Genomic DNA, 21,973 nt, shown 5'->3' with positions numbered 1-21,973 from the left:
AAACATTTAGAGTCCCCGAGTCAGCAATCAAGCCTTATGAAAGCAGTAACACGAAAAAACATGGCTCGGTATGGACGTAATCCCCCCGACAAAACATGTTAGGCCACATCTGTTGATCTGACCGGGCAATGACATTGTGTTACTGCTATGAACAAACAAACAGCAGTGCACAATGCCATAAAACATCACTACAGTATAACTTAACACATATAAATAAATAAAAATGTGCATTAGTATTAAGTTTTTACTTGGTATTATCTTTATTCTCTGCTAAGTGGGCTGATAGTACATTGAAGATGAATATTTCAAAACAGGATGTTACTCAATGAATATTAAAACCCTGAGATCATGTGATCTAACACTCAATGGAGACAAAGTAATTTGAACAGAAATGCAAGTCCCTTCCTTGCTAATTATCATCAGGCATGAATTTATTTACACTTGACAGCTTGTGTCTCTTGAATTCAATTCGAGCCCGCTCATTTCTCAAACCAATTTTCTTCCAACCATTAATTCCTTTGTTTATGTGTAAAAAATGCATTTTCCAACAGCAGAATTGTCCGAGATGGATGGCACCACTGCCAAAAATTTGCTAGTTTTTGCCTCTCAAATTTAAAAACTTGCTGCTTTTCATTATTTTGTAACTTTGTGAATTAACAACTTTTGGGATTGGACTGTTGGTTGGACAGCACAAGCAATTTGAAGATATCACAAAAGGCCCCTGGGTAATTACATACATGACGTACAAATGTATTTTTTGTATGTTTTGTCTGTCAGATTTTCCGATAATGGAAAATATACATGAGAGGATAACAGTCTCGTTCACAAATCCCCATTTGTTAGTGTTTGGAAATGTTTTCAGCGCAATGTTTCCCAACTACATTGCACAAATGACTGCTAATGCAAAATGTACGATAATTGCTCGAGAAAGGGGCCAGAGGGCTTTTTTCACATCTATCCTCAATAATTTCTATTTTGTACTAAATGCCTGTGCAATAAATGAAGAATAAGCAAAATAAATGTTCTCTGCCATGAACGACAGAGTGAACCTTACTGTTAAAGAGTAGAGTAGATGTCTGCCAGGTCGACACTCACCAACACTAAATGAGGCACATTGCACCAAAATAGAGTGCTGCCATTAGACCTTCAAATAAAGTCATTTGAAATATTTTTTTTCACAGTGTAGCTGTTGTCCTTGCCTTGAAATAAGACAAGCATGAATGTTACCTTAAACATCCTGTAAATGTTACATGCCGGCTATAAACTAGGTTGTTTGAGGACCTGAGGGACTGCACAATGTCATAGAGGGCCCTCATATCCTTTATAAACACGGTCCATTATTTTTATAATGATGTGCCAAAGTTTTGCAGTCAAGTTTGGCCAAGTTATGTTCAAGTAAGTGTTGCAGAAGGTTAGCAAGGGCGTGGAAACAAAGGGTGGTAGAGCGGAGTGAAAAACTGACCATACGGTTTAATGAGCAAGCATTCGACACAGAGAAAGACAAAGGAAGGGTGCAGAGACGATTGAAAGACGGAGAGGCTCGCTGGAAAGTAAAGACGTTGGACAGGATATTATAGAGCCATCATCAGAAAATCCCGGCGAAGTTTAGCTTTAATTCTAGTTTCCAGCTCACAATCAATTGATATGTGCCGTAGCTTGGAAGTTTGGAATACCGTTTAGACGAACTGATGGAACCTGGTGAAATCGCAACAGGTGTTACACTGCATAAGATTTCAGATGGGAGTCAGATTTTCAGGATTTCTCCTCTTTATGATGAAATTCTGACATTTATTAGGCAATCTGGACCTTTAATTAGATAGAGAGGGAATTACGAATGTTTCATGTAAGCCCCCTTATCCAAACGTGTCAGATAGGAGCATTTAAGCAATGTGAATGAAATGGGTTTTATGTGTTTTTTCTCCTTCTGATGCTGGAAGACATAAATCTCCTTTTGGCAGCTCTGCAGCAGTGAGAACCTCAGCGGAATCAGGGAACTACAATACCTCAGAGATAGAAACATCCACAGATGTGCCAATACAGCCACACGTGTGGACATGCACAGGCACACAAGCTGCATCCTGGTGTCTCCTCTAACCTCCCTGGCGTGTTTGTGTGTGCACGCGCAAGTAGAGGTCTAAGTGGCAGCACCAGGCAACCAGCCGCACTCTCTAACTTCCTTCTTGCCTTCCCAATGCCCAAGGGGTTTTACAGGAATGGATTTGTCTATTAGCTCGTAAAGAACATTGCTCAGTGCCATATCGATCATCTGAGCTGTAACGTTTAGGGTCTTTAAGTTGTAGAGTTGATCTAGTGGTACACAGGCTCCCCTGGCTATTTTACCAGAGTGAGAGATGATCAACTTAACCCTGGTGCTGCGCTTGGCCAGAGAAAACGCTATAAACATGTCCGCTGGAGCCAGAAACCGTTTTTATTGAACCGCCCGTTCAGCGATCCCGACGAGGCTGAAGAGCTTCCATGAATCCACCAGGTGCCTCATTGTAGCAGCGGTGCAGTTGTGTGCTTTTCCTCTCTTTAATAGCAGTCTCATCACGTAGTTAGCCATGCAGGCTTCTGTTCTTGACAAGCTGTCAAAATGCTGGACCCCACCCTGTTGTCCTAATGATGGACCTTTACAGCTCACTGATCCAAAGGAAGACCGACTGGACTGTACTGCTGGCTGATGGGGGGTTTAGGATGTGTGTTCATGTGCATGCGTATGTGTGTGTGAGAGAGAGAGAGACAGAGCGAGAGAGAGATAATTTTCTGTTCCGTCTCTCTCTGTGAATGCTTGCGGCCCTCCTCCATTCTCATCTTGCTGCCATAGCAACAGTCATCAAATCAGAACATCAGCCATAGCTTTCATCTCACGCTGTCCACTGGCTGCCTACAGGCTGTCTGTATACATAAACTGTGTGATGGAAACATCACAGAGTCCAGCCTCTACTTGCCATTTTAATAAGCGGTCACATCCAGCACGATTCCACGGTCACCTACACAGCAGAGGGGGTGAGAGGCGAGCTGGGCCTTTTTTTTTAATAAACAGTCGAAGAAGCGAGCTTAAAACTGTTTTCAGTTCCCAGCGCAGTTGCAGTATTAAAATGAGAGGAGAGCATGGTGAGTGGCACATGAATAAGCTCACAGCAGAAGGGAACAATAGCCCAGAGAGTGTACCGAGAGATTAGTGCAAATCAGAGTGTTCCGCACTGGGGGAGAGAGGCTGAGAGGGGGCGGAGGACACAAAGGTGCCTGTACTGTATGGACACACACACTCAGATGCCCACACACACTCTTGCCGTTTTGTGTGGCGTGCGTGTGAGGGGTCAGTGGGGTAGATTGTTTGGGAGGGGTGGTAGAAAATGCAGTCACAAGACAGCTGGACTGACAAGAAAATGGTTGCGATGGAAGGGTGAGGAAATTAAAATGTTTCGAAGTAGAAATTTCCTTCTCATTTTTTCGTTTAGCTGAGATGTCTCCGTGCAGGCCAGACAGAAAAGACGCCGGCCTCCATAAACAGGCGGCGAAAAAGTCGAAGGAGAAGGGAAAAGAGAAGTAAGCAAATGAGGACCTTTATATGCGGCACAATACCATCCTCAGTGCGGATGAATGGGACCTGTCACTGAGCCTCTGCTGTGACAAAAGCTCGTCTGAATATCAAACCTACAGGTTTATTATTCTGATAATCAGAATTGTCATCTGAGCCTGCATAGGGATTTGAATGCATTTGCCAAGAGAATGGGTGATAGTAATGACAGCGAAGTGGTTTCCCCACCATTAACAATCGCTGCCATTTTAGTTTAATTGCTTGTAGTAATAGCTGTTCCTCCGTCGCAGCCGACGTGATCCCTGCCAGGGATACTTCTGCCATAGCTGCGCCAGTGCCAGTGTTAAAGGCTGCCATCACAGCCATGATGCCAGTAGTAAAGGCTGTCGTTACATGGCACGGTGCCCTGAGCCTGTCAGACCTCCAGGGTGTGTACACCACCTGTCATTATCAGCTCTCAGCCCTGGCAGCTACCGACAGCTAATGGTCCACTGGGTCTCACCCAACAATCTGCTGACCAGTATGAGTGCTGCTGGTTGGATGGCTGGACACCTACGCACACACATGCCCATGAGCACGCAGACATGCAAGAGCTCAGTTCTGCACGGACTTGTGCACAGAGCGAACTGTAAGAGAAAAATAAGTTTTTAAGTTCAAGAGATACGGCTTGAAAAAAAAAATAGAAAAACAAAAAGGTGATATATGAGCCTATTTCACTCGTTCACTTTGCCCTGGGATGGACTTCTTCTACTCACTGGAAAATTGTCTGTATGATTGATAGTATTGATTGCAAACTCGTCATAGGTAGCGTTTAATTGAAAAAAAAAAGAAAAAAAAAAAACAACACACACACACAATAGGACTTTGGACAGCCATTAATTGTTGCAGTTAATTAAGGTAAACATTAAATGAAGAGAGTTTTAATTGGTTTCTCTTGATGAGGGTAGGGATCTGGGGTGACCAGAATCTCCATATGTAAATAACTGAAAACTCCTCCAGGCCTCGGCTTAATTCTCTCTGCCTTTGAGTCCTCTCTCTCTCTTTCTCCGTTTCTTTTCCTCTGTTTCTGTCACTGTCTCTCTTTTCTCTTTCTTTTTTTTTCTCTGCATGCATACAAACCCCCACACACACAAACAGATTCACACACCTTGGCCCCACCAAGCTGTCAGCAATATAAATGGGGCGCTTTTGTCAAGTGACATTGATGTGATGTATGTACATGCTAAATGCTAAACTGGTTCTCCCCGAAGAGATACATTTGTTAAGACGAGACATGACAGATTGGCGTAAGACATCACCTTCATATTTACAGAACATGGAATTATCCCAAGGCCCACAACATTCATGCTGTGTTTATTTTTAGCATTTTATTTTTACGGGGATGTCGTATGCTTGTGCTCACTGGTGCTCATCATAGCATGTTTGATTGACCATTTTCTCCTTGCACTAAAGATTCATTTATATGCTGTCAGACTGTGGCTCGGATAGCAATGTGTACATATGGAAAATACCACAGATACATCAAATAGTAGAGCCTTTTTTTTTCCCCATGTCCTCTGAACAACTGCCACCTGTGCCAGAGGAGAGGGCGTTAATAGCGCTCCCAATCACTTTGCTAGATAGATCACCCTAACACCAGATAGATAATCATGCTGTTAAATAAATAGCTTCTTAAAATGCTTCAGAATGCCGCTAAAAGCATGAGCATTTTATGGGTGGCTTGGGAAAAGAGAGCAGTGGTGTCAGGCAGAGGGGGTGGTACTGAATTTGCATTACAGTGTCTGTGTTTGAAAGTGAGTGTGCCTCTGTATGTGTGTATGTGTGTGTGGATGAGGCAGACAGACAATTGGATGGCTGCTTGGTCACCCGGTCACCCTGCTGCAGTAGAAAAGCTTCTCATGGCCAATGCACTGCTCTTGCCAGTGTTTCACAAAAACTGAATGTGCTAGCGCTGTCCAAACAGATGCTCAATGCCATTTCCAGATAGTGTTTATGTGTGTGCATATGTGGTGGGTGGGGTGAGAGTGCGTGTTTGTGTGTGTGAATGGATGTGTGCAGCGTATTTGTATGTGTCCGTGTGCCTCCAAGTGAGTGTGCACTTTGTATTCATGTCTGTGTGCGAGTGCATTTAGTTCCAAACAGATGTTTTTTCCAATGTGTGTGTACTAGCTGATCAGATGAACACCAGCCGGTGCAGTGAGTCTGGCCAAGGTGGATAATATTCAGTGCACGCTGCGGCCAATACTACACACACACACAGACACACATACTAACAGACAGACACACGGAAACAAACACACAGAGACACACAGACACAGACAGACGCACACACACACACATCAACACACACACAAGCACATACAGAGGTACACACACACACACACACACACATACACACACATGCACACACACAGACACAAGCACCCGCACACACACACTCATACAAACGAAGAGATGGGCAAACACACATACACACACACACACTCTCGAAAACAAACAGACACACACACGCACATCATTGTGTTTCTGTCACTTTTGGGGACATTACATAGACTTACATTCATTTCCTGGAGACTTACCCAAACCATAACCATAACCAGACACAAACACACACACTCACGCATGTTACACATGAGTTTTTAATGTTTCCAGTTGACTTGTTTTGAAACAAGAAGCCTTAACTCTTAAATATGCAGTCGATGGCTACATGATATCCTGGTATGAGACTGGGACCAGTGTCTCATCCTCACCAGCTGATAATCAGTGTAGAAGACATGGAAATAAAGGAGCGGTGTTCTTCTTGTATTGCAGTGTAGAGCTACTTAGTCCTGCTTTCATGATAAGAAACAGATATATATGAATGTATTGAGTCATTGTAAGAAAAGACTTTTAGCATGAGGACTAACCAATGTGTTTGATGAACATAACCCTATCTCAGTTAACAAGTTTGGACGAGGAGTGTAAACTTCCTCCAAATCCAATAAATCAGGACCGTGCCTCCAACTGAGCCTAAATTCTCAGAATCTGAACCATCTTTATCGACCAAGCACGCGTACATATACAAGGAATTTGACTCTAAGAACAAGGACAACAAAGCTGACTAAATAAATGTACAGAACAGACATAATAGACGATTCAGACAAAGTATCAATCAAGACCGGCTCCAGCAGTGGATGTTGCAGTCATGGCAATTGTTGTTTGTAGGAGGGGTTGAATAGTTGCTTGATTTAATATGCTAATTTTGTATAAAAGCAGCCCACACAACGAAGCATAAAAGTGAGCGAACACTGGCTGACACTCCATGCTGATTCCCCCTTTGTCCATCTGCAACCTTAGGGTGTGTTATAATCTATTCAAGGAACTACAGATCTTCGCTCTCTTAGTTTTTAGACCGAGTGGATATGCTTCACCAGTTCTTAACGTCTGCTAGCCTCCCTGGAGAAACTGGTGTTACATTCAAGGTACATTCATCTATTGTTTTGCTGTGTGTGGTGGAATAAAAGGAATGACCACAGCCCTGCATGAGCAGGGAAGATCACAGCACGATTTGGGAACGAACAGAAAGGAGTCTAGTGTGTGAGATGTGTTGAGAGATGATCACCTCGGGGAAGCATGAGGTGAGCCCCCTCGAAGCTGCAGAGAGAGAGAGCGAGATAATGGGGTATGCGGCTGACAATAGGTGGATGTGGCTCGTCTTTCTAGTCTTTTTGGGTCAGCACCAGAGATGGGTCAGCTCACAGACGGAGTGGAGGAAACAGAGGGAGGAAGAATGAATGAGAGTAATATCTCATATGTCTGTCCTTGCCCTCAGTTGCCCTCAGTCAAACTCTCACCATTATGCTTTCATGCCTGATTTATGTGATGTGGGTGATGTAGCAGTATCTTTTCTTTCTGCTTTACAAGACAGGAAACAGGGGGCTGGCAGCCACTTTAAACCAGCTTTGGTTTGGAGCTGTATTTCTACCTGAACCACACAAAGTGATCTAAATAGCATCTAACTATAAATCTTCTTGGTTTGGACTAACTACATCCTCTTGCCCTCATAGCCCAGGGCAATGCTACTTCTTTTGCTGTGGTGTGGTCTTGAGTGGGAAGGGCTTATGCAAGAGCTATTTACATCTGAACCATCTTGACTGAATGGATTTCCCCTGATATCCCAGGCAGGGGGCAAGTAAAGAGGAGCAGGGTGGGCCAGCAGGTGAGATGTGCAATGTATCAGATGTCTATCTGCAGTTGTATGCTACATTAGTGGAATGAATGCAGAATGGTGTGTGATTTTTTTTGGCCAGAGGCGGAGAGGGAGAGCAAGGAGAGAGTAATCTATAGATTGATATGCTCATGACTTGTACAGGCATGAGAGGCAGCTCTGCGTGGGAAGGTTTATCACAGATGAAGGTTATGATTGCGTGGATGCTATAATCACTGCTGAAATAAACACGGCTGGATGGTGGTGCCGCAATCATTGGTTAATACTTTAATGAAGACATGATGGCTCAGAGATCAAAACCTCTCCAGCTGAGATTACTGCTCCAGCTAATTTTATGTATGCACCGAGTGCACGGCTTTACACTCCACACGTTCAGCGGAAATATTTCTTTTGGAAGGCCTATTCTTTCACGCTGCAGGTTGCACTTTGCAATTTTGCAGCCTTTTTTAATGCAGTTATTTACCGGGTGCAGCCACGGGGGAATTGGCTTGTTTAGTGAATGGTGGGGAGCCACAGTTATAGTTATACCTTAAACTTTGTTTTGCCCACAGTTGACATCAGGGATCATCCCTGCACATAGCTTTTGTTCATTTGTCAAAGCCTCTCTCTCCTCTGTCCCTCCATTTCTCATACACCTACTGGTATCATCAGCCACAGACTCTAACCACCCGCGGCGAATGTGAATTAACAGACGGCATGCTGCTCGCAGCACCTTGCTTGCCACTGAAACAGATTCATCACAAAGACCTAGATACAGCCTTTTCTCACTAATACACACATACACACACTTTCACCCTCGAATAGCACCCCACATATCATGCGTCCATGGTGTAACACTCTTCACACTTACACACTGTACTTTGTGATCAAGAGAACAATAACGTCGGTAACAAACTCTTCTTCTTGCTTCCTTTAGGAGGCTGCAATGTTTTTTAGGCTGTGTGTTGACTGTATCTGACAAAATATTCCTACTTTCGCTCAGATCTGTACTCAAAATACATCCCTGTTCACATCTCCCCAATTGCCACGTTTATATATGAGTGGGAGATGCTAGAAAATCAATGTCCATCGGAAGTTGAAAGGAAGAGTGAGGCAGGTTTGCCCACAGGTCAGAGGTGCATTGTGGGATATTGACTAGTTCCCGGTGCTGCAGTAGGCGTGTTGAGACAACACATCTACACGAATATTATTGACAAAGGCAGTACAACCCTGCACCTCAGTAAAGTGGACAGATACTTTATCATCCTCAGAGAGGAAATTCATTTTCACAGTCAGTACATGAAAACACTGAACATGCTCACATGGAAATATACAGGCGGGGGGCCTATTAGCACCAAAATGCAAGTTTCCCTCATGAGACTCAATATGTACCTTTTGAGCTGCCATAAATATTTTTCAGATGCTTGATTTTTATACTTCATGGCAATTTAATGTGATGCAAAAGGTTTTACCGAGTTCTCATTATTGGACTATTGCTGGTGCCTATTGGCTGCAAACTGCTGCCTTGAGGAGTGTGCGCAGATCATATTTCCTCCTGTGACAATGTGCTGCTGCTGACCAGCCAACATAGAACCATGTATTATCAGCCTCAGGTACAGAACTGAGGTCAAGGTGCTACAGTGAATGGGGTGGCATAGAGGGATGTGGCACAGTGCTTCTGGCTTGGCTGAACACACCATCAAACATAGCTGACAGCATTTGTTGGTGGGAAACCAGTGTGGGAGTGTTTGTCTTTTCAGTAACTCCTGCTGGCCATAGGGTCACCTGTACAGTGGGGCTGGGCTCTGAAGTGGATAGTAGTCTCACTGCCATGATCAGAAGAAGTGGTAAATCAATGAGAAGCACATTCTCGTCTGCTCCCTTCCCAGGTCAACAGTGGGAGCAGCAGCGACAGACATAGAGGCGTAAATGTCCAGTGAAGAAACGTCCATATTTTTTGCCTAATTTGACGTGGGTTTTTTTTGTTTGTTTGTTTTTTGTTTTTTTTTTTGTGAAAAGTTTGAAAAGTCTCTCACTTGGGTACACAGCTGAGCTTTTAAAGGTGCAAAAAAACAAAAGTTACAGGAAAGAGTAATGTATTGTAACTGTATAGGGTACTGTCCCAGGGAAAGGCTTTTGTACTCCAGCTCTTTTTTCTCAGAGTGGAAAACAGTCATAGGAAGATATGAGGAAAAACCAAGGTGTGAGTCAATGTTGGCCAAAGCATAGGCTGAACTCCTTGGAGATCTTACCTTGTCCATAGCAGAAAATACCACATTAATAGAGAGTAAAAAAAAAAAAAAAGTTTACTTGGGAAATACTAACTCATATGTAATAGATCCGTATCATAGCCTTATTTAATTATTTAACCCCAAATGCTGCTTTAAATCATATAGATAAATCTGAGGCCTCTCTAGTTGAACTGTCTAGCTGATGTCACACTTTGTGAAGTGTTGACCATCGGAGCATGTCAGAAGCATGGTAGAGCTGATACAGCTACAGCTCAGATATCTCTATGCTTTTGATTTGGTTATATTGATATTGCATAAAATAGCTCAGTTCAAATTTCAGGTGATACAAACTGTACAATGCTAACAGAATTTCCCAAGTAATTTATAATATTGAACATTAATACAGTGAGACAAAATGTGTGATTTGCTTGAACCATCATTGCCATTGATGTTATACATTCCATTGTGTAAACTAAATTTTTCATAACAGACTTCCTTAATAAAGGTAGTTTTAACAACAAAACTCACTTCATGACCTTCAGGAACTTTTTTAAATTTAAACTGAAAATGTTTTATTTCCATCTTTGCTGGAGTTGTTCTCTTTCACTGTATGTAGGAGCTGAAACTAATGATTCAGCCAACTTTTATCACAAATAATTAAACATTTCAGGGCTCCAAGATCACAGGCATATAATGGAACTATTAATGTACAAGTGCATTAAGGCAACAAATAATTGCTCAGCAAAGGAAACAATGCAACACAGCATCCAAGGACAGCAACATTATTTTTTTACAAGTTCGACATGTGCAACTGGATGGGAGGTAGATGAAACACACTGAGGGGGTGTTGAGGACTGTGCAATAATGAACTATATATACATGTGTAGCAAAGCTAACATTCTGTTAGCATTCTACACTCCCCCTCTCGAAATAGAGACTATTCAGGCTTGTTAGGCTTCTAAGAGCTGCATAGAAGCCTGTCATTTCACATTAAAGTAGCCTAGAATTGCTGCTTTCATGGATTTAGTTCTCACTGGACAGCAAATGATATATTTATGTATAGATTTGAGATGGAAGGCAGACAAGGTTGTCTACTCATCCCACATTAGCTTCTATGTGTGTGTGTGTATGAAGACATGTGTGCCCTTGTGAGTGTATGTTTGTCCCGAGCTGGTACAATGCATTTCCATTATAAGGCATATGCCACCTTGTGTTATGGTGAGCCGAGCCGTTAGCTGTTACTGTGACTGTCACATCTATAGAGGGGAAGGGAAGGGGATATTTCCTGTTTAGATGCCACCAATTTCCTCTTCATGCATGGTGCACACACACATAACACACACACACGTATACGCCCACACACAATTGATAGATTTATTATAGCGTGTCAGGAAAGTGCAGGCTTCACATTGCAGCAAAATGGACCCATTTGGCGGGCGAACACCCCCACCCCCCCAACACACACACACACACACACGCACACACACACCTAACTCTTCTAAACCCCACTTTCTCCCACCCCCACCCAACCAGCCAGCGTGCCAGCCCACTCAGCTGAATCCGGAACGGCACCAAATACATGTTTCTGTCACAAGCTTCGTGTCAGCTTTTTTACATGAGCAGGAGAAATGGGGAAAGAACGGGTCATTCTGACAGTTGGAATCACTCTGTGTGGATCTTAAATGTTTTACGGCCTTAATGGGCCTCCAGAAATAGATGCAGTGCTAATGTCCTCTGACTCTAGGAAAAGGGGGAAGAATGTGTCTGTGCTACATAACGTGTGTGTATTCGTGTGCTTGGGAATTTGTGTGAGAGTGTGCGCCTGTCCGTTTGTGTCTGTGGCTGCTCGCGTGTGCGATTCAAATGGGTTTAAGTGAGGGATTCACGCATGCAAATGAAGCCACTTAAATCTGGGTCCTTTTCCCCCCTCTATCTCAAAGGACACCCTATTCTCTATTTAGAGCACCACTTTGACATCAGCCCTATGGACCCAAGGCCTGTTGGGGCTTTGGTCTTGAGTGGTGCACTATAGATGATAAGGAATCAGATTATATAAGGAATTCACTCTTATATAATCTCACGTCCTTAGAGATATCCACAACAAATCTTCAACAAGCTTCTGCCCTGATGTAGAGACTCAACATAACGCATCGCCCAGCTTGAGCATTAAGCATTACCTTTTGAAGAAGTGTTCAATATTGTGGGATTCCTGGCATTCGGTGCTTCCAGACAGCCTTTGCTGCTTTAGAACAGTTAACCATCTCCCAGCATGGTTCCTCTTCTCCAGACAGACTCTGACTTAGAATATTGATCTCGCTGCTAGCTGTATCCTTACCCCTCAGACAATCCATACTAAATGTATTAGCTGTGGAGAGAGCTACAATGTCCTCTGAAGCTAATCATATTTAGCCACAGAGAGAGGTATCTTTAAAGAAGCAGCCTATTTTCCGGGCCAGAGTGAATTGTCCAGACCAGAGGATGGTGCTGCAGTGTGTAACATCAAAAGGTGGGCTTCAGAGGCTGGCCTTATTAGAAGACCATTTAGGTTCATCTTGAACCGTTCGGCCCTAATGTGCATGTGTGGGTTTACACAAACAAATCACATATGTTCTTGCATATGCAAGAGTAATGCGATACACCCGGTAAGAGTTTTCATCATTTCTCTGCCCCACCTCTCACACACAACTGTGCTCTCTCTCTCTCTCTCTCTCTCTCTCTCTCTCTCTCTCTCTCTCTCTCTCTCTCTCTCTCACACACACACACACACACACACACACACACACACACACTTTTATGCATCACAGCAGGCATCATACAGGAGAGCAGCACTGATTGTTGAGTGGGGCAATCAAAGGCTTTGATGCTAATCAGAGCTCTCTGTCCTGCCAGTTTGGGATGATGGTGGAAATATACAATAAAGAAAAGGTTTTATAGCAGATGCCCAGTGCCTCGCTGATGTGATTGCTCTCTACCTCATTCACTGGGTAGCAGGGGATGGAAATCAGCCTTGAGCTGGGGGATAGGGCTGTATACTGGCTTGTGTGAGCTCCTAATGCAGTGCCACATGTAATGAGCTTTGGATTTGAGTTTTCCGCCTAATCTGCTAAATACTTTGTGAACCATTCATTACATTTGTTTGGGTTGATTTCCATGCTGCTACTTCTGTAGAGATGACAGTATTACTTTGTTTGGCGGGATCTCCTGCAAACCGCTCCGATAACACCTGTGCCGCTTGATGCATCGAGCGTATTCCTGGCACTCATCTCCTCTCTTGGTAGGGGGCCTGCCGGTGATGTGTGTTTTTCTAACCGTTGATTTCTCTGAATGTGCTCTGAGCGCTTCTGTGTTCATCTCCGCCTGTCTTAGCTCTTGCCAGAACCTTTTTCCGACATATGTGCTTTTGCTTTTTGATTTTGTGTGTGTGTGTGTGTGTGTGTGTGTATGAGGGGGAGAGAGAGAGAGAGAGAGAGAGAGAGAGAGAGAGAGGAGAGTTTTTGACAGTCCGTCTCCATCGTGTTTTTTTTTTTTTTTTTTTTTTTTTTAGCATGCGCACGTGCTTGTGAGTGTGTATGTGTGTATGTTACCTCTCCTTGTTGGTTGACAGGCTGTTGTTCGGCCTTCTGACAGACAGTTCCATTAAATCATGCTGCAGTGGTAACCCGCAGTGACAGGACGCCATTGCCTCCCTGGGATTCCTCCATCAGGGTCTCTCATGCGCTTAACGAGGAAGTAAACATGCTAAATTGTCTGTTGGAGATGAAGTGAAGAGGCTGTCTCAATGCTGCGTGTCACGTGTGATGTCCACACATCTTAGTTTCCTTACTCTAAGCAATATGCATAACGCAGTGAGCATATACACCTAAGAGCCATCTTTGTTCCTTAAATAGAAAACACAGAATGCATTATGAGAATACACAACATTAATGTTAATGTCATATGCTACCAACAGAAAGAGAGTAGACTCAGATATGTGGGCTATGCATAATGATACATTTGCAAACACATATGATATATACCATCATAATATAATATACTATTGTAAAATACTGTGAAATTTGATTCCCATGTCAGTCAGGGTTGACCATGGTTGCCGTATCCTACTGGTCTGCCTTTTGGGCCGACTCTCTCTATCATCTATGTGACAGTGGAAGTCTCTATTGCAGACGTTGTATCTGTGTGTGGTTTCAGGTGTGTCTGTGTTGTAGCACTCTTTTCTTCAGGCCCTCTTGTCCGTCAGTTTCTGCTCCCTTATCTTTAGGTGTTGCTGCAGGGCCTTCATGTCCCTCTTGCAGACATCTTTGTCACGCAAGTGGGGATGGCCTGTCTCCTTCCAGTTGCCAGGTCTCCGTAGAGGATGTCTTTGGGGATGCAGCCATCCTCTATGTGACAGACGTCGCCAGCCTGCACAGCCTGTACATGCTGGGGAGGTTGGAGCGGGTCAGAACTTCAGTGTTGGTCTTTCCAAGATATGCCCAAGATGCGGCAGAGACCTCTCACATGAAACGAGTTGAGTCTTCACTCCTACCTGGCATAGGCTGTCTGAGTGTTGCTTTTGCACAGCAGTGCACTGACAGCACAGGTGTTCTACACTGCATTCTTGATCTTAACTGTAAGCTTGGTGTTTGCCACACTTGCGTGGTGAGAGAGGTAGTATTGTTGCTGCCTTCCCAGTTCTCTTATTGATTTTGACCCAAGGTAAGTGAACTGGTGGACAACATCCAGTTTGTAGTTGTAGTTGGTGATGACTGGCTAAACCAGGACGTTTGTCTTCTTCAGGCTGATAGTCGGGCCAGAGTATTTGCAAGCCTGGGAAAAGTGATCCATCAGTGTCTGGAGTTCTTGCTGAGTGTGGGTCGTAACATCATCATCCCCAAACAGGGGGCTTTGTGGACTTTGGCCTTCGCTCTGAGACAGGCAAGGTTGAAAAGCCTGCCATCTGATCTGGGATAGAGGCAGATTCCCTCTGTTGCAGCTGAAACATGCAACATATGAAAGGCTTAATTGTGGTTAGAATGGTTAGAAACTGCCAATTCCTCGAGGTATGGTGAGATATAATATGGCAAAAGACCATCCATCTTATACTATTAAATGGTAGGACTCAAATTTGCCGTAATATAGTATTTCATGCCTTGAAGACTGGTCTTCTGAAATAACTGGCAGTGTCTTAGACTACAGCCACACTGATGATTTTCCAGAAACATTTTTGTGGTTTTCTGGTGGCTGCACATAGTTCTGCAGACAATTATTTTCAACTACAGAGTGACGGTGCAGCAGTGCTGTTGGTGCAGGCAGGCCATGCAATAAGAAATGCAGCTCCTTTGATGACTCGCCTAATAAACGAGTGCTGCATTTGAAGATGCTCTTTGTTGTAACGAATCTTCCTGCAGATTGAGGCAGTCTGCCTTGGAGCTGCCTGGTGAGAAAACACTGAGTGGATTTTGAAGAGGTGTTGAGTGCAGGGGATGATGGCTTTGCTTGTTCCTTTTAAGGTTATTTTAAGCTGCAGACCTGCAGGGTGTGTATGGTGTGTGAGTGTGCGGTGTGTGTGTCAGGGTTGTGTTTTAATTAGAGAGACAGGAGTGTGTCCTTGGGCTGCCGCAGAGGGTCAGGGGAACCTGGTAGTCTGGGAGAGCAGTGGCTGGGACAAGTCTGGCAGGGCTGCTAAACACCCATTACCCAGACGTGTAGATGCACTCAAGAGTGCACGCTCACACCCACACCCATACACACCCATGCACACACAAATGCACATACGCGTCCTGGTCTTGGCGCCATTCCTGTTGGCCGGTGATACCATGGTAACTGAGCAGCCTGCATCTCCATGTGTTCCATGGCCTTCTCTCGTGTCTGAAAGCAAAATTACCACTGGCACTACTCTGGGGAGATGGAGAGAGGCAAGGGAGAGGTGGGCAGATTGAGAAGGGCAACAGGAGGTGGAGTGGAAGGAGCAGGGGAAGGTTGAGAGGGAGGTGAGGGGAATTGAAAGAAGAAAAGGTTGAGAGGGGAGAGGGAGGAAGCATCTGACATTTATGTTCCTGGCCGACAGAAAATGCCACTTCAGGCTGGCATCTCTCTTTCATTCTCTTTTGCTCTCTCCAGCCTCCCTCTGACCCTAGGCTCGCCTCCCTCACCTTCCATACATCACGCTCCATTCCCGCCACCTTCCAGCACTCACTCATCCACTCATTTCCTTGCAGCAACATCTTCCCATTTTGATACGTCTGCCTCATGACCTCTGGCTTTCATCCAGGCATTTCTTGGTCTCCCTGTAGTCATTTCCATATCACAGACCCTCACTATGCCACATCATGCCCATCTTTCGTCAGCTTTCCTCTTTGATTCTTCACCCCTGAGTCCTCTTTAACCTCCCCTCTTTTCCCCTCCCATACCTGGATTTGCATCTCCTCCTTTCTCTCTTTTTCTCCCTCACTAATCCCCTCCTCACCCCTTCCCATACACCTTTGGTGTGCCTTGCCTGGGTCCCAGCCGATGATAGGACTCATAAAGCCTCCCAGATGAGGCGATAGCTAATGGCTGTTGAATAATGCATGGCAGGCAGGATTTAGAGAGCCCAGTCTATTAGCCTGACCAAATACTCTGGGCTTTTATTAAAGACCAACACTTACAATTACAAACTACATTAAGGCTGGGGTCCTGTCATAGCTCCCCCTCTCTCCCCATTCGTCGCTGTCTCCATGGTCATTGCTAAGGCAGAATATTATCTTTTGCTTTTTAAGATTTTATAGCCATGAGCAACTGACCCTTTTAGAAAGGGTCAATGACAGTCTTTTCTAGTTATTGTATCTTTCTTTGCGTAATTATGTCAGAGGTTAGTGGCCCTTTTAGTCACAGTTGTTGATGGAAGAAGAGACGGGTGAGGCGGAGGGCGTTAGTGTCACATTTTCATTGTTGCTGTTGACTGTGAAAAAAGGGTTGATGCTTACATGTTGCCTTTTTATGTCGCTCTGTGCTGTGGATTGTAGCCCTTTGTGGCTGTTTCAGCAGTTGTGTGTCCTAGCGTTGGTGACAGTGTGTGCTTGTGTGTGTGTGTGTGTGTGTGTAAGACTGAGATACACATTGGGATTTGAATATGCATGCATCGCGTACACACCTGTATTACTCCCTCTGCTCCACTGCTGCAGAATTGTCATCATCTTCTAGATGGATTTTAATTTGCTTTATGCTTACTGTTGCTGCTGCAGATGGGGCTCCCTCACACATAATTCCACATGATTATACACAAATGTTAATGGCTGCTAATGGCTACAAGTGTCTGGAAGTGTGTATACTATAAGTGGCTTCTGAATAGTCTTAAAGTGTTGTTAGCTAATGGCTATCTAAACATCCTTCTACCTGGCTATGCTTAAGTGCACACTTAGCTATCTCTCTGTAATAGAGTATTGACCTATGAATCTTGTAATTTTGAGGTCGCTGTGCAAAGGTTCATTTTGTATTTGCATACTACATTGAGACACGTCTGCAAATTCCTGACAAGTTTGCAGAGTTAGTTGTTTGTGTGCCACACACTCTGTTGAAGTATTTTCAGAATGACACTGTGGTCACAGGATCAATGGCCAGCGGGCCACTGCTGTCTAAGTCACGGGGTTCAGTTTTTATATGCTGCCAAATCTTTAATCATGTAATTCAGAAAACCTAGGGGATATCTTGGCCATGTCAGATACACAGTAGGCACCATAAGGGTTGATAGATTGATGTCAGTCAGTTCAACACAGAAAGTGTCAACCCTAAACCCTTGATCCATCTCCATATCCTCAGCCTCGGTCCCTCGTCTGCCATGTGTCTGGAGAGCTAAGTGATTACATGTCTGATCCACCAACGATCGGATGAAAAGCTGCCGCTTCATTTGTGGCCAAAAACATCAACCTCATGACCTACCACTTCCTTTTTATTTGTGTGTGTGTGTGTGTGTGTGTGTGTGTGTGTCTCTTTCTCACTGATGTTTATTTAATCTGATCTCCTGGCTGACCCTGCAGCCAGCCAGTGTTCCTCAATAGACTACGCTCTATATATAGTATTCCCTAAATGTCACAAATGACTTTTAAACCACACACCAGCCTCCTTTCTCCAATTCATATTGGAGAACTGATACAAGATTCAAAGATCCAGCAACACCCAAACAGAACCACATTCATTAAAAATCTGCAGAGATATCACAATGCGTTTACTTGAAATTATTTACTTACAGACTACAGTACATTCAGATTTACAGTCCTGTCTCTGTGTGTGTAACCTGACCCTCCCTGTCCTAAATATGTATCAAAAATGAAAAAAAAAACAGTCTAAAACTGCCTGAAATATTTACTTTTTCCATTTGCAGCCTGTAAAATCATAAAATATGGCACGTAAAGTTACAGTCAGCAGCAGTCAATGAAAACACTGTGCCACTTGTGTTAGCAGCTAATGCTACTTCTGAAATATACTGACCCCGCAATCCGGTGGTTCAACACAATAGCCTGCCCGAGGCCACGGGCATAGCATTGCATAAAATATGCATTTAGATGCACGACACTGATGTGTAAAGCGAAGTGAACCCAGCTGTCAGGATTTAAGTGAAAAATCCATCCTTGGGACCACCAAAGAAGCGTATAACTTCCCATGGTTACTTTGCCAGTGTGGCAGTAGACATAATTTCTCACTCTGTACTTGAAAGAAAAATGAGGAAATATTGATCTTTTTTATTCAGTTACTCAAAATTAATACCTTTGCAAATCCCAAATCTGAGACAAATCAATAATAAATCACAGCTGAATCGAATCGTAATGAATTAGCTTTGCATCGCTATGTTGTATCTTTCAAATTTATCTCTATCATTTCTGCACTGCACACTTAACACACTGTCTGCAAGGGAGAGAAATAGCCCCTACTTTGAAGACGGTTTTGAGGCTTTCGGCAAAAAAGCGCTTTTCTGCCTCAGTTGAACGTCTGAGTACAAGAGGGTCACTAAATGTCTTGTTTTCCTCTTCACCTATCAAAGAAGCTAATTGAGTTTAATAAGTGAGTTGAGGGCAGAGGCATCCTGGATGAAGGGAAAGAGAGAGAATAAAGACTTACTGGTCTGCAGTGAAAGAGGGAGATGTGATTGGGAGGAGGGGTGCGTACATAATGTAGGTATCAAGCACGTCCCACAGATTTTCTGATTGCATCTCTACAGCTTTATACTGATATGGACATTAATAAACAACTGTGTGTGTGTGTGTGTGTGTGTGTGTGTGTGTGTGTGTGTGTTCACCGTTGTTGAGACAGCAGAGGACTGCAGTGTCTTATCTTCGTTAACGCTATTCCTCTGTCTCTCTGGAGGCGCACAGGGAGCAGAGGGCAACTGCAGTCTGATGTGGGGCATCTGTTCCCACATTTGTTAAGCTTCTCCTGGTGTGTGTGTGTGCGCGATTTTAGGAGGGAGAGAAAGAGAGACAGACGGAGAGCGCCGGAAGAGTGCGAAAGCGTTTGCATGCGTGTGCGTTGTGATCGGTGTGATAGGTGCGGTCGGTGGAGTGGAACGGCAAGGTGTTGTTGCAATAGAGGGCAAGTGCCGACTTGTCATTGGTCTGTGTTAATGCTGACCTGGGGCGGTGGCTGCACTCACCTCATTGACCGCAAGATGGCCGCCAGTCGAGTCTGCAGGTGGTGCTGAAGACACATCTCTTTCCTCTTATTCTCTCCCTCTCTCTTCTTTGTATCTCTATCTCCCTCCACCATCTATTATATGTTCCAGTTGGAATACCAAGCAGCCCCTCATCCCTTCTGCTGTTCACCCGACTTGCCATATTCACACAGACCTGTCCTCTCGCGCACGGTGCATATATATGTACGCCTCTCTCTCGATGCTCCGCTCTCCATACTGTAATCTCAATGGGGACATTACATGCATAATCTACTCTATAATAAGACTCTAGTTGGCCCCTGATGCCTGGTTAAGATACGAAGGGAGATGTGTTAATTAGACTCATTTACAGCACCAGCTAGTAAAGAGCAGGACCCCTTCACAGATGACCTGCTTCTCCTTGAGAAGAGCCACAGAGTTACTGATCAAAGTTTCACATGGTAAACCACTGGGGATCTGGAGGTGAGCTGAGGTAGTATCACTGGACTTCTTTAAGTCAAGAGCAGCCGTGGTAGATATAATGGGAATAGGAATTATTGACTGGAGCAGCGTGGTATGGAAATAGTGTCTCTGGTGTGCCATCATCGAGACGGAAAGCTTATAGTACCCTGATTTATGACTGCTGTGGAGAATTGAGTGCTTCATAAAGATTTGCCGCTGGCTGAGATGGAGTAATCAGTGAAGTGATCTGACTTTGGTGGATTACAGTTCCAACGAGTTGTAAAGTCAGTTACAATGCCTTGACTTTGTCTGTCGGACAATGCATGTGGAAGGAGTTAGAGTCTAACTCTGGCCCTCTGTCAAGGTCATATGGATTAGAAATGATTGGGTTTCCAATACTCTACTGGGGAGTTCTGCATGATGAATCATCACTTCATTCCAAATCGACACCAATTAAGAGGGGTTTGTTTATTCCGCTGTGGGACATGCTGTGGATGTTCGCTTGGAACAAGCATTTTCACCCCCTTTCTCTTTTCACAAGCAGCACTGTGGCATTTGCAGGGATTAGTAAAATGTGTGTGTGTGTGTGTTGTGTGTTTGTGCGTTTGTGTCTGCGCGTGCTTCCTTGTGCACTGTGGGGTTCGTATTTGTTCCAGGCCCCCGGATTCACATTTTGTTTGCACACTCACGAAACGTGTGTGTGTGCATGTTGGCACGTGCGTGTCCACAGTCATGTCACTCAGTGTTTACTGTGTAGCCCTGCTCTGTTTGTGCCAGTAGCTTCATGTCTGTAAGGCATGCTATATGAAAAGTGAGGTTGTGGAGCCCAGTGCCGGAGCCAGTGAATTCATTTGCATTCATTCCACTGCCTGTCTCTCCTCAGAGCCCATTCTAATTACCAGCAGCTCAGGTCTGCTACAACACTGCGCATACTCTCTCCCTCAGTGAAAAAATGGGCTGCTGGTGGTGCATTCTTGTAGCTTTGATACTACTCTCTCTTTAGCCTGCCAGGAATCTCCTCATGTTGGTTTGTTTGCTGTCAAGCCCAGGCACTTTCTCCTGTTTTAGTGTCGGAGTCAGAGGAAATATAGTGTATGCATGTGTGTGCAAGCGAAGCTCCTCCACACTCTGTGTGTGTGCTCGTTGTGATTGTTTTGGGACGGAGGGAAATGCAGTGTGTGTTCATATATGGGAGAGAGAGCGAGGAGGAAGGAGGGAGAGAATCATGAGGCTTGTAAAAGATGAATGTGCGCACTAATCACCGTAATGGCCACTGTGGCGTTTCACCTCCTGAGTCTCAAACACCTTGTCACGCCCTCTTCCTGGTGATGCAGATTTCTACCAAGGCTAATAACTCTCATGACATCACACCACTACTGAGCATGCTCCAAAGCTTTGTCAGATACTCATGTGCATACTTATGCATGCATGTATGCACACATGCACGTATGACATGCACCATTGCACACACACAGACACATACACATACACACTAAAACACCTGCACAGCTCCATGGCAGGTGGCAATGACCGGGCACCCTGCAGCAATGACAAGGTCAGGAAGGATCAGGACACTGCTGTGTTCTCAGGAGGGACGAGCTGAGCTCAGCTAGCTGCTATTCCACTATAGGCTACATACAGGCAAACCTGCACCGGCCTCCACAGCAAAGCAGCCAAAACTCATGAACATCAAAAAGTTTGGTCGGGTAGTTCACATCTGCAAAACATTGGCTGATTAATTACAAGTTTTAAACAGATCATTTAAATAGCACAAGACCGAAGGAGGGTGCTCTTCTGGAAATTTAATCTGAGCGCGGGCCCCTGCAGTGAAGTGTTTGAGTGATGGTAAGCCTCTTGCTGCAGAGCTGAGGAGCTAGACTCAGGAGGTTTCACGCCCTCTCCAGGGAAATGCAACTTTCAGAATCACCTGCAGCCTAAACATGATTGTGGAG

General features: G+C 44.4%; 1 protein-coding gene across 1 annotated transcript in view; it reads left to right on the top strand.

The window, feature by feature from the left end:
* tenm1 (teneurin transmembrane protein 1) overlaps positions 1–21,973 on the top strand; it is a 163,966-nt gene that overhangs the window by 22,272 nt on the left and 119,721 nt on the right. The window lies entirely within an intron of this gene.

Source organism: Chaetodon auriga, chromosome 9 (assembly GCF_051107435.1).
Source record: "Chaetodon auriga isolate fChaAug3 chromosome 9, fChaAug3.hap1, whole genome shotgun sequence".
Taxonomy (NCBI): Eukaryota; Metazoa; Chordata; class Actinopteri; order Chaetodontiformes; family Chaetodontidae; genus Chaetodon; species Chaetodon auriga.
The sequence above is the reverse complement of the archived record's forward strand: the minus strand, read 5'-3'. Positions and strand labels throughout refer to the sequence as shown.